This window comes from Camelus bactrianus, chromosome 7 (genome assembly GCF_048773025.1).
Source record: "Camelus bactrianus isolate YW-2024 breed Bactrian camel chromosome 7, ASM4877302v1, whole genome shotgun sequence".
Classification (NCBI taxonomy): Eukaryota; Metazoa; Chordata; class Mammalia; order Artiodactyla; family Camelidae; genus Camelus; species Camelus bactrianus.
In genome coordinates this window covers 2,599,257-2,609,010 of record NC_133545.1, presented here as the reverse complement: position 1 = coordinate 2,609,010, position 9,754 = coordinate 2,599,257, and the positions used below count along the sequence as shown (strand labels likewise).

Sequence of the window (9,754 nt, the reverse complement as noted above, 5' to 3'; positions counted from 1 at the left end):
GAGTATGCAGCCTCTGCCTGCTCTCACTTGGGTGTATTAGTCAGCTCTGCTGCATAACAAAACACCAGACTGGGCAGCTTAAACAACAGGAATTTATTTCTCACAGTTCTGGAGGCTGGAAGCCCAAAAACAAGATGCTGGCAAATTTAGTTCCGGGTGAGAACCACTTCCTGGTTTATAGACAGCCTCCTCTCTGGGTCCTCACCCAGCAGAGAGAGAGGGAGGACACCGTTCGTACAAGGGTGCTAATCCCACCGTGGGGGCCTCACCGTCACAGCCTCACCTAAACCTATTCACCTCCCAAAGGCCCGTCTCCAGAAGCCATCCCGTCAGAGGTTAGAGCGTCAACACGTGAATCTGGGGCAGGAGGGAGACGCACCTTCAGGCCGTGACACATGGTCCTTCTCTTCACGCTGCGGAGGGGCAGGTGGGGAGCCCGGCAGGAGGGCGGCGGAGGACTTGGGCTCGGGGACACTGCTTGTGGGTGGGGCTTCTTCGGGGGTCTGGATGGGCAGGTCTCTGGATGCTGGTTCTGAGAGCCCTGGGCTCCCTTCTGCAGGCCACAGCCTCCAGACAGCCATTCACCGTCCAAATCCTGGGCCCCCCGCACACACACGGGATCAGCAGGCGCCAGGTCACACGGGCAGGCGGCCCGACGCACTTGCCCCTTGGATCGTCTTCCTCCACGAGAAGCTCTGAAGCCCAGGCCTCCCTCCCAGGTCTGGCGCCTTCCCCGGGGGCTCTCCCCTCCCTGGCACGGGGCCCCCAGCACAGCCCCAGGCCCACACGGAGCCTCGCTTGGCGGAAACGGGTGGGGGGGTTCAAGCTCTGGGTAATGAGCAAATGACAGCTCTACGGGTGCATCCAATCCTGCTCAGTGCGGGCCTCCTCCCAGGAAATCTCACTGGGCCGGCTCACCAGTCACCCTGTGACGCGGCTGAAGCTGTGTCTGTGTGGTTTCCCAGACTTGGATCTGAAGTGACTACAAGTAAGGGAGTGACACTGGGAAAAAGATCGGTGGCCCTCAAACTCAGGTGCCCCTCAGAATCCATCTGGCACCTGGTAAGAGAGCCCCTGAGCCCAGGATGGTGGGGGCACATGAGTGTGCACGCGCGCACACACACACACACACACACACACACACGTTTGACAGCAGTGTGCTGAGTGACCTGGCCCCACAGAGCCTGAGCAGGCATCCCCCTGGCGTAGACTTTGCCCCACAAATATTCAGATTCCTGGATGAGACTCTCTGATTGTGGAAAAGGCCCGGAGCAGCCAGCACGTCAGGCCATAATCCTCTGTCCCGCTCAGGCTCTGACGAGCCTCCGGCTGCTCTTTCCGCCCCCATCCCTCCTCCCTCCCTTCACTTCCTCCTTCACGTTAGGACTCCCGGTTCTCTCTTTACGGGATGAGAAATGTTGCCAGGACCAACCATGCCTCAGAGCCTTCTGTCTCCTGTAAGCCGGTGTCCACAGCCCTTGCCTGTGCTCGCCACACCTCCAGTGCCCCCACTTCGTCACTGCAAACTCGTTTCCTGTTACTGCCCTGGACACACCGTCCTGCCCGGTGCCCGTGCCCCGGACTCACCTGCCGCCCCTGCACTCGGCGATGCCTTCGCTGACACAACCGTGCCTCAGCTGCCCTGGCACTTCGGGCCAGGGCCGCCTTGCTGTGGGCTGCCCTGTGTGCCTGAGGTGCCAGGGGAGTTGCTGTGCTCTGTTTACCAGACGCCAGCAGCATCCAACCCCCACCCCTGCCGATGTCTCCAGGCATTGTTGCATGTCCCTGAGGTTGAGGATCTGGTCTGACTACATAGACCATGTTCAAGGGCTCGACCCTGAGAGGGGGCGTCTCCTTGGATCTCCTGCCCCCGGGGCCTTCTCTACAAGGCCTTCCCTGACTTCTAACTGGAAGGCTGAGAGCATGGTGTGGAGTATTTATTTTGATTCATTAAACACCCAGTTGCTAGATTTGAAGCCCTCTGTCTCTGCTGGTGACCCTGCCCCGGGCAGCCCCTCCTGTGTGGAAGGAGGCCTGACCTCTGTGACACGGAGTCCGGCAGAGGTGACCCTGCACCTTCCCGGGCAAGGCCTTTGGAGGTCCTGCAGCCTGTACCTTGTCTCCTGGACAAGACGCTCATTCCGGGGGGTGGGGGCACCAGCAGCCCTTTGTGAGGACTCTCGAGCAGCCAAAGGAGAGGCTGACATGGGGGGATCTGAGGCCTCCCACCCACAGCCACGTGGGGGGCCACCTTGGAAGTGAATCCTCCAGCCGTGTCAGTCCTGCCAAGGCCTGTGGCCAGAGGCGGTCCTGAGGCCACACTCAAACCCCATTCCCTAGAAAGCATGAGAGATAATAAAGGAGTAATTGTGTTCGAGCCACCAAGTCTGGGGGGGTCCACTACATAGCATTCGGTGACTGTTCACCACCCCGACCGTCCCCCTTCCTCCAGGTTCCACCGGGACCTGCACGGCTGCCCCTGCATGACACCCCTCCTGTCAGACAGGGAAGAAGTTAGGGACATGTGACCCTCAAGAGTAGAGAGCCTCCTCCCTGGCTGCCTCCCCAACCGGTTCCCAGCCCCAGGCACCAAGTCCCTGCTCGGTCAGGAAAGGTCAACAAGGGGCAAGGAGAGCAATGGGGGAGCGACTCCCGCCAGACGTCCCGGCGCCCACCCACCTCCTGGCCCCTCCTCCTGGGGAGTGGAACCCTGCTGTTGCTGGGCTGGGCCCGCATCACCCAGAAGGGCGGCTCTCAGTCCCCTTTGCAGTTTGAAGGGTCCACAAGACAGCTCTGGCCACTTGGCAGCTCGCACAAACATTCTTGCGGGGCCCCGTCTGCCTTCTCCCCCCTCCCCTCTGGTCCCTGAAGGTCACAAGATGGGTGCTCCAGGCTGAGGGCGGGCAGAAGGAGGAAGCGCCTGGGCTCCTGGAGTGTGGCTGCCCGCCCGCCCCGGCGCCCCCGGCTCACCTTGGGCTTGTCCACGCCCTGCAGCCACATGCAGGCCCAGGTCCCGTGTCCCTGAGGCCTGGTGCCCGCAGGCCCACCCCGCGCTGGACCCCCAGGTGCACTTCTCAGAAGGCAGGCGTCCTAAATTAAGACAGTGGTGGGTTATTTCCACTCACAAGACCCCATTTTGACCCAAATTCTGATGGGCCCCGTTGGTTCCAGCGGATTTCACTGCCAGGATTCTTTGTGAGTGAGAGGGTATTGTAAAAGACATACATTTGGTGCATTCATATGTACAAACACGGCAGATTCATCACCTGGGGAGGACCTGGGCTCCATGATGCCTCCACCTCCTGCTTTTGAGCACCTTGTTCCACAGCGTGACACGTCGTAGCCAGACTGTCGGACTGTCCGGCTCAGATTGCATCAGCAGATTTCTGGTTTCTAAGCAACCACTTCTACGGAAATCTTAAATCTTTTCTCAGAGTCAGAACAGCCATTCACTGAATGAGGTGCTCATGCTTTGAAGGACGAGGCCCCTCTGAGCTGGACTCGGAGGACGTCTTGGGGGGGTGTAGACTGTGTCTCTGAAAGCAAGCTCTTACAGCGATGCCCTCCGCTGCGGCCAGCTTCACACGACCCACCCGACGTCCCTAAGAACAGAGTTGGGGAGTGAGGTGCAAAATTCTGTCTCACAACACTTTCATTTAGAGCTGGTGAGAGTCTGGCAGAGACCATTCACGGGGCTTCAGGTGGGAACTCAATGGGACGGGGCTTCTAGAATGGCCGGGGGAGCTAGCTAGCACAGGGAGGCTTTCTGGGTGGTTAACAAAACCACACTCTCCATCCTGGCCCTGGGGGATCTTCCCCGAATAGAACTAGAATTCCACTTCCACCCGCTGATGGAGGACGAGCCCCTGGGGCAGGGAAAGCCTGTGTTTCTTCTGGATCCTAGTCTCCTCTCCCTCCACGGGGCCCAGCTGTGAGCAGCAGGATGGGGGGTGGGCATCCGAGGAGCCTGCCCAAGTTGTGGGGGGAAGTATTGCTCCAGGAGGCAGGACCACCGCTTGCTTTCCCATCCCACAGGCGGACCCCTGCCGCAGGGTGGGGGTGGGGTGGGGGTGGAGGCAGGAGGGGGAGAACTTTGAGGGGCTGGAGTGCCTCTGGAGTTTTACCGAGTTCACTCACTGGCCGCAGGCTGTTTGGGAGCCCGTGCCAAGGCCAAGGCAGTGAGCGGTGGATGGGGCCTCCGGCTCTGGGGTAACAGCCTCATGTGTAATTCACCAGGCTTCAGAAACAGGAGCACACACACCTCCGGTGCTTCGGCCCAAGCCCGGCAAGTGCGCCTTCAGTGACTCATCACTGGGCTCAGGGAACTTGTCAACTGCTTCAAAGTTCTGTTTTTCTAAAGAATCAGTTACAGAAGAGTTCCAGGGCGGAGCTCCTCTGCTTGGAGAAGTAAGATTCTCCCTCTCCCCCAGGGTGGGGTTGTGGGGAGCTCGGAGGGGGCCAGCGGGCTGGAATGCGGAGGGAGGGGGGCGGACGAGGCCTGCAGGTGGGGAGGCAGCGGGTGGAGGGGTGCGGGCAGCGCGGCAGGGGAGCACTGGCCCCCCGCGCCCTGGCTGTGGGACCCAGGCCCTTGCTTGTCTTTCTGAACTTCCATCGCATCATTTGTAAACTGAGCCCCGCAGGTCTCCTGGGCGTGGGGGCTGCCGTAACAAAGCGCAGCAGACTGGGCCCCTTAAGCACAGAAATGTCTGCCCTCGCAGTTCTAAACGCCAGAAGTCCGGGATCGAGGTGTCAGCAGGGTGGGACTCCCTCTGAAGGCCTCCTCCCAACGCCTGGTGGTCCCTTGGTTTGGGGCAGCTGAACCCCGTCCTTGCATGCCTGTCTGTGTCCACATGTCCCCTTTTTATGTGGACACCCCAAACGCTGTATTGGGACCCACCCTAACGACCTCATTGTCATTTGATCATCTGTGATGAGGAGGTAAAGATCTCCAAACCAGGCCCCAGTTGGAAGTGAGGGGGTGAGTTAGGACTGGGGTGGGCGGTGCTGTGACCCAATTCAGCACATAAGAGCAGGGTTTCCCACCAGGGAAAAACTGGGGTGTGTGGGAGGGAAAGAAATCACAGGGGCTGGAGGGACAGTCACAAAGACAGAGGAGCCCCCCCAGGACTGCAGGAGCCTGTGGTTCTGTGAGTCTGCCCTTCCCCTCCCACCCTGTCCCCCTCCAGGGGGAGCAGCTCCAGGGACCAGGGTGGCGAGCAGACAAGAGCTGGGCTCTGTGCTCCTGGGAAGGGTGCAGCTGCTGCACCCACCCCCCAACTCTGCGGGGCTCCGCCCCTCCTGACCGTCTGCCTGGCTACACGCTGGACCCCCGTGGTCAGCCCCAGGCATCTGCAGCACTTGACCCCGGGCTTATTAACCACACCCCACGGGAGCAATCTGGTCACAGAGAGAAAACAAAAATAATGTCCCCCATTTGGGGTTGTGAATGGGTGTGTTTTTTTAAGTATAGTTGATTTACAATGTTGTGTTAGTTTCTGGTGTACAGCACAGTGATTCAGTTATACATCTGTATTTTTTCTTTTCCATTATAAGTTATTGCACACTATTGAATAATTTCCAGTGCCATACAGTAGGTCCTTGTTGTTTATCTATTTTATATATAGTAGTTTGTATCTGCTAATCCCAGAAGCCTAATTTATCCCTCCCTGTTCCCCTTTCCCCTTTGGTAACCAGAGTTTGTTTTCTTTGTAAGTATGTCTTTGTTTTACAGATAAATACGTTTGTGTGTCGGTAGGTTTTAGACAAAATGTGTTGTAAACTGTAAACTTCTACATTGGATCATGGGGTCCAAAGTTGTGGAGTGAGGAACCCCTGCTCAAGAGCTGGGAACGGGGCCAAAGCAGACTCAGAGCAAGGGAGCTGGGGTTGGCGGGTGGAGTGCAGCGGCTCAGGAAGCTGTGCTTCCCTCACCGGGACCACCTGCCCACCCACAGCCCACCATGGCACCTGGCGACCATGTCCCTCAGGTCCCGGAAGATCCCAGATTTCCCCTCTGGGGAAATTCTGCCCTGTTCTGTCCCTGGTCCCGTTCAGGCCATGACCCTGGCTCTCCAAAGTGGCCACCGGCTGATCTGATTTATTTTTGTGCATATGCTCAGGGCCTGAGAGCAGCTGCTGAGCATGCCCACTTTGCATTCCAGCTGTGGAAGGAAGGACAATTCAAAGTGAACAGGTCTATGAAGTTAACATCCTGTGTCGACTTGGCTGGGCCATAGTCCCTGGACAGTTAGTCAAACACTGTCCTAGATGTTCTGTGAAGGTGTATTTTAGATGAGGTTAAACTTAAACCAGTGGACTTTGAGTAAAACGGATTGCCCTCCAAATGTGCGTGGGCCTCGCCCAATCAGTCGAAGGTCTTAAGAGCAAAGGGCTGAAGTCCCCTGAGGAAGGGTGGTTCTGTCAGCAAATGGCCATCAGTCGCGGGCAGCAGCATCAGCTTTTCCCTGGATTTCCAGCCCTGCTGACTTCAGAATCCTCAGCCCCATGATCCCATGACCTAATCCTTAAACTCTCTTGAGGGCACAGTTCCCTAACACGGGCACAACTGATATTTGGGGCTGGGTAATACCTCGTTGCTGGGGCTGTCCCGTGCTCTGTGGGGAGTCAGGACATGTGCAGAAGCGAGGGCAGGGGCGTCGCCTCTACACCGTCACAGCTAGAGATTTGGATGTGGGTTTTCTGTATGGCCACCATCAGAAAAGGCCTGTTGCAGGCGGATGGAGACAGCCCCCAAAGGTGGGAAATGAGAGGCCACCCTCGGACGGAGATGGAGTGAGCTGAGCCCAACGCCTGTCCCCAGGAAGCCCAGTGCGGGAGCAGATGGACAAAAAACAAGGTACATTTGTTTTATTAGAAGACGAGAGGCCCAGAGGGAGAGCAGAGTGGGAGAAGTGGGTGGGCACGCCGAAGGGGGGTGTCCATTTTAACAGACGGGTCCAGGAAAGCCCCGTTGTGGGCTACCATTTCCACAGAGGCCTGGAGGAGGGGAGGGACAGGGTGCTCAGGGCAGGACTCCTGGTTCAGGGGCCAGGGGCCACATGAGTGAACCTGGAAGCAGATTCCCCAGCTCTCTGGTGACTGCAGCCTGGCAGGGCTTGACTGCAAATTCACAAGGTTCCCCAGCCAGAACCAGCCAGCTAAGTGGCAGCCGGTTACCTGAACCTCGGAAACCAGATAGCTGTTGGAGGTTTTAAGCTGCTAAGTGCTGAGGTTACTGGCTGCACAGCAGTGTTATGTACCACAGCCTCAGACACTAGCCGTCTGAGCCCAGACTCACAAGGAAGCCACTGAACGGCCCCCGCTGGTCCTCAGACACGTGGCCTCCGGCTAAGCGCGAACTCCTCCAGCCCAGAGAGCCGCGCCCAGAAGCAGGAACCAGAAGCAGGAACGTTGCACGCCTTTGGGAGGCAGGGACTAACCAAGAGGGGATGACGACGGGGCCGTGGGCGGGAGCTCCTGGAGTCCTGCACGGCCTGCAGTAGTCAGTAAACTGAGGCTAATATTTAAGAACGCACAGGATTCTTTTTAAACCAAAGAGCTGGAAGGATGCCTGACAATTTGCATTTCAACTTTCTTAAACTACAACCTGAAAAATCTTTGGGAAAACAGGTTTCCAGGCACTGGAAGTGAACCTGCTTCAGTCCGTGGGAACGTGACTTGGGGGCCAAAGCGCCCCAGGGCAGCGGGTGGCCGTGAGGGGCCAGGGTGAGGCCCTCCTGCGCCTGCGCCGTTCGCTCCCGATGCGCCCAGGGCGGCGCAGCACGCGCTCCTGGCGGGGTGGGCGGGCCCTGGCGGCGGCGAAGCGCGGAACCCCGGGGGGCGGGCGGGGCTCCGCCAGCCCCGTCGGAGCCCCAGGGAGCCGCGGGCCGCGCTCACGGTGAGGCTGCGCCCAGGCGCTTCCAGACGCAGGACCAGAAGCAGCGCGCGGCCGCAGGTGGCGCGGGGACCTCAGTGCCTCCAGGGCTGCGCGCTCGGGCGGCCAGCAGGGGGCGCGCAGGACACGAGGAGCCCGCATCCGGGAGGAGAGGAGGCCTGGCGCGGGGCGGCTGGGAGCCAGGAGCTGCGGGGCTCAGCCCCGGGACGGCGGAGCGACCGAGCTGGGTGAGGACGCGGGCCTGGATCAGAGCTGCGGCCGGCGCGCTAGCGAAGGGAGCCAAGGGCGCGGGGGCCTTGCAGGAAGCGCAGGGCACTTCGCTGCCACCCGAGGGCTGCACCCGCCCAGCTTTACGGCTCTGTCCGCCTCGTGCCCCCTCCTCGTGCTCTGGAGCTGAAGCTGCAACCGGAAGCATACCAAAGACAAGGAGCCCCACTGCAAGGAGCCCCCACCCAGGTCCTGGGTGAGCTGCTCAGGGACCCGGCACGCGCTGGTCAGCCCTTGTTGAGTCCCTATCATAGGCCAGCTTGGGGTGAGGAAGCAGCTGGGGACTAAGGAAAACCCTGGATCACATCAGGGCACATTTGCCCTCTACCGCAGGCCATGTCCCCTACTGCAGCACATTTCCCTACCCGCTGGTGAGCCCCCAAGGCCCCAGAGAACCCCTGGGGTACCAGCGGCAGGCCCCGGCCTTGTGTGGAGAGTGATGCCCAGAACACCTGATGACCACACACCCTCCAGCGGAACCCCTGGAAGCTCAGACAGCTGAGAACTGTGAGGCTGTGGGTACTTAGTCAAATCCACGTCACCTGCCTTCACTTCTCAAGCTCGTTTTAAGACTCAGCACATCCTCCACGCAGCACGTGGCCTAAACAAGATGTTTTCTGGAGTTTTCTAGGAACTTGAAGTCAGCTGCATCTGGTTCCAGCTGAGCTGGTTGAGACTGGATGGGACCACCGATCTTCCAACTGGGCCTGCGCGAGCATCAGCAGGGCCCTTGTGACCGTGGGGAGGCTTGCAGCCCAGTTACGCCTGCGCAGAACAGCGGTTCGGCACCTGTTTCCCATAACTTTTCCTCGCGCTTCGCACGCCGGCCCGCCCCAGCCTGCCCTCCTCCTTGTTGTCTGTCCGACACAAACCCCAGCCCCTTGCCCTCCCGGAGGCAGATCTGAGATTCTTCCCCCGTCTTCCTGCTTGGCCGCCTTGTAACAGACCCCCGCGTCTGGGCGCTCGGCTGGCTGTGCACCAGGCAGAGGGAACCTGCTGGGTAGCAAGCTCCGCACCTCCGCCAGGACGCCGCAGCCCAGGGCCGCGGACGCCCGGTTACGTCCGCCGCTTTGCCGTTTTGGAGACATCAGGTAATGTCAGCTTCAGGCAGACTGTCCTTCTTTGGGGTGTCTCTGTGAGTAAAACGTGCATGGCCCGAGTCCTGGGCGCTCAGTCGGGCCCCCACGGCCCTTGGCGGCGGCTGTACCCTCGCCCGGCCTCACTGGTTTCCAGCTGTTCATTGAAGCTGAGAGTCTGTCATCCTGCGGTGTGTCTGGTTCTTTCTGGAATAAGCAGTGTCCATACAGGGGCTTCTCCTGGGGCCAGGGGTCGGAGGCAGTGCAGGGGGTGGGGGAGGAGGGGGAAGATGGGGGCAAGTGGGGAGGTGGTCTAATGAGGGCTGATAACTGAGCAGCTGATGAGCAACTGTGAGTTCGGCAGTAGGTGCTGAAACACGGTGAGTGACAGCCTGTGGGTTAGCGGGTAAGCCCTCTCTTCTCTGCATTTTTTAAAGATGTTTTCCCGCAGGGGCTGCTTTTGTTGCCTGTGATTCACTTGTCCCAAAGCAGCAGTGTTGCTGGTTTTCCTGAGCTG

The 9,754-nt window shown here is 59.5% G+C and overlaps 1 long non-coding RNA gene across 1 annotated transcript; it reads left to right on the top strand.

Annotated features, from left to right (window-relative positions):
* The first annotated feature begins 4,305 nt into the window (after positions 1 to 4,305).
* On the top strand, positions 4,306 to 9,421 carry LOC141578242 (uncharacterized). The gene is made up of 2 exons (XR_012508382.1): positions 4,306 to 4,407; positions 6,734 to 9,421. It is a non-coding gene; the product is annotated as an uncharacterized LOC141578242 (long non-coding RNA).
* The last annotated feature ends 333 nt before the right edge of the window (positions 9,422 to 9,754 follow it).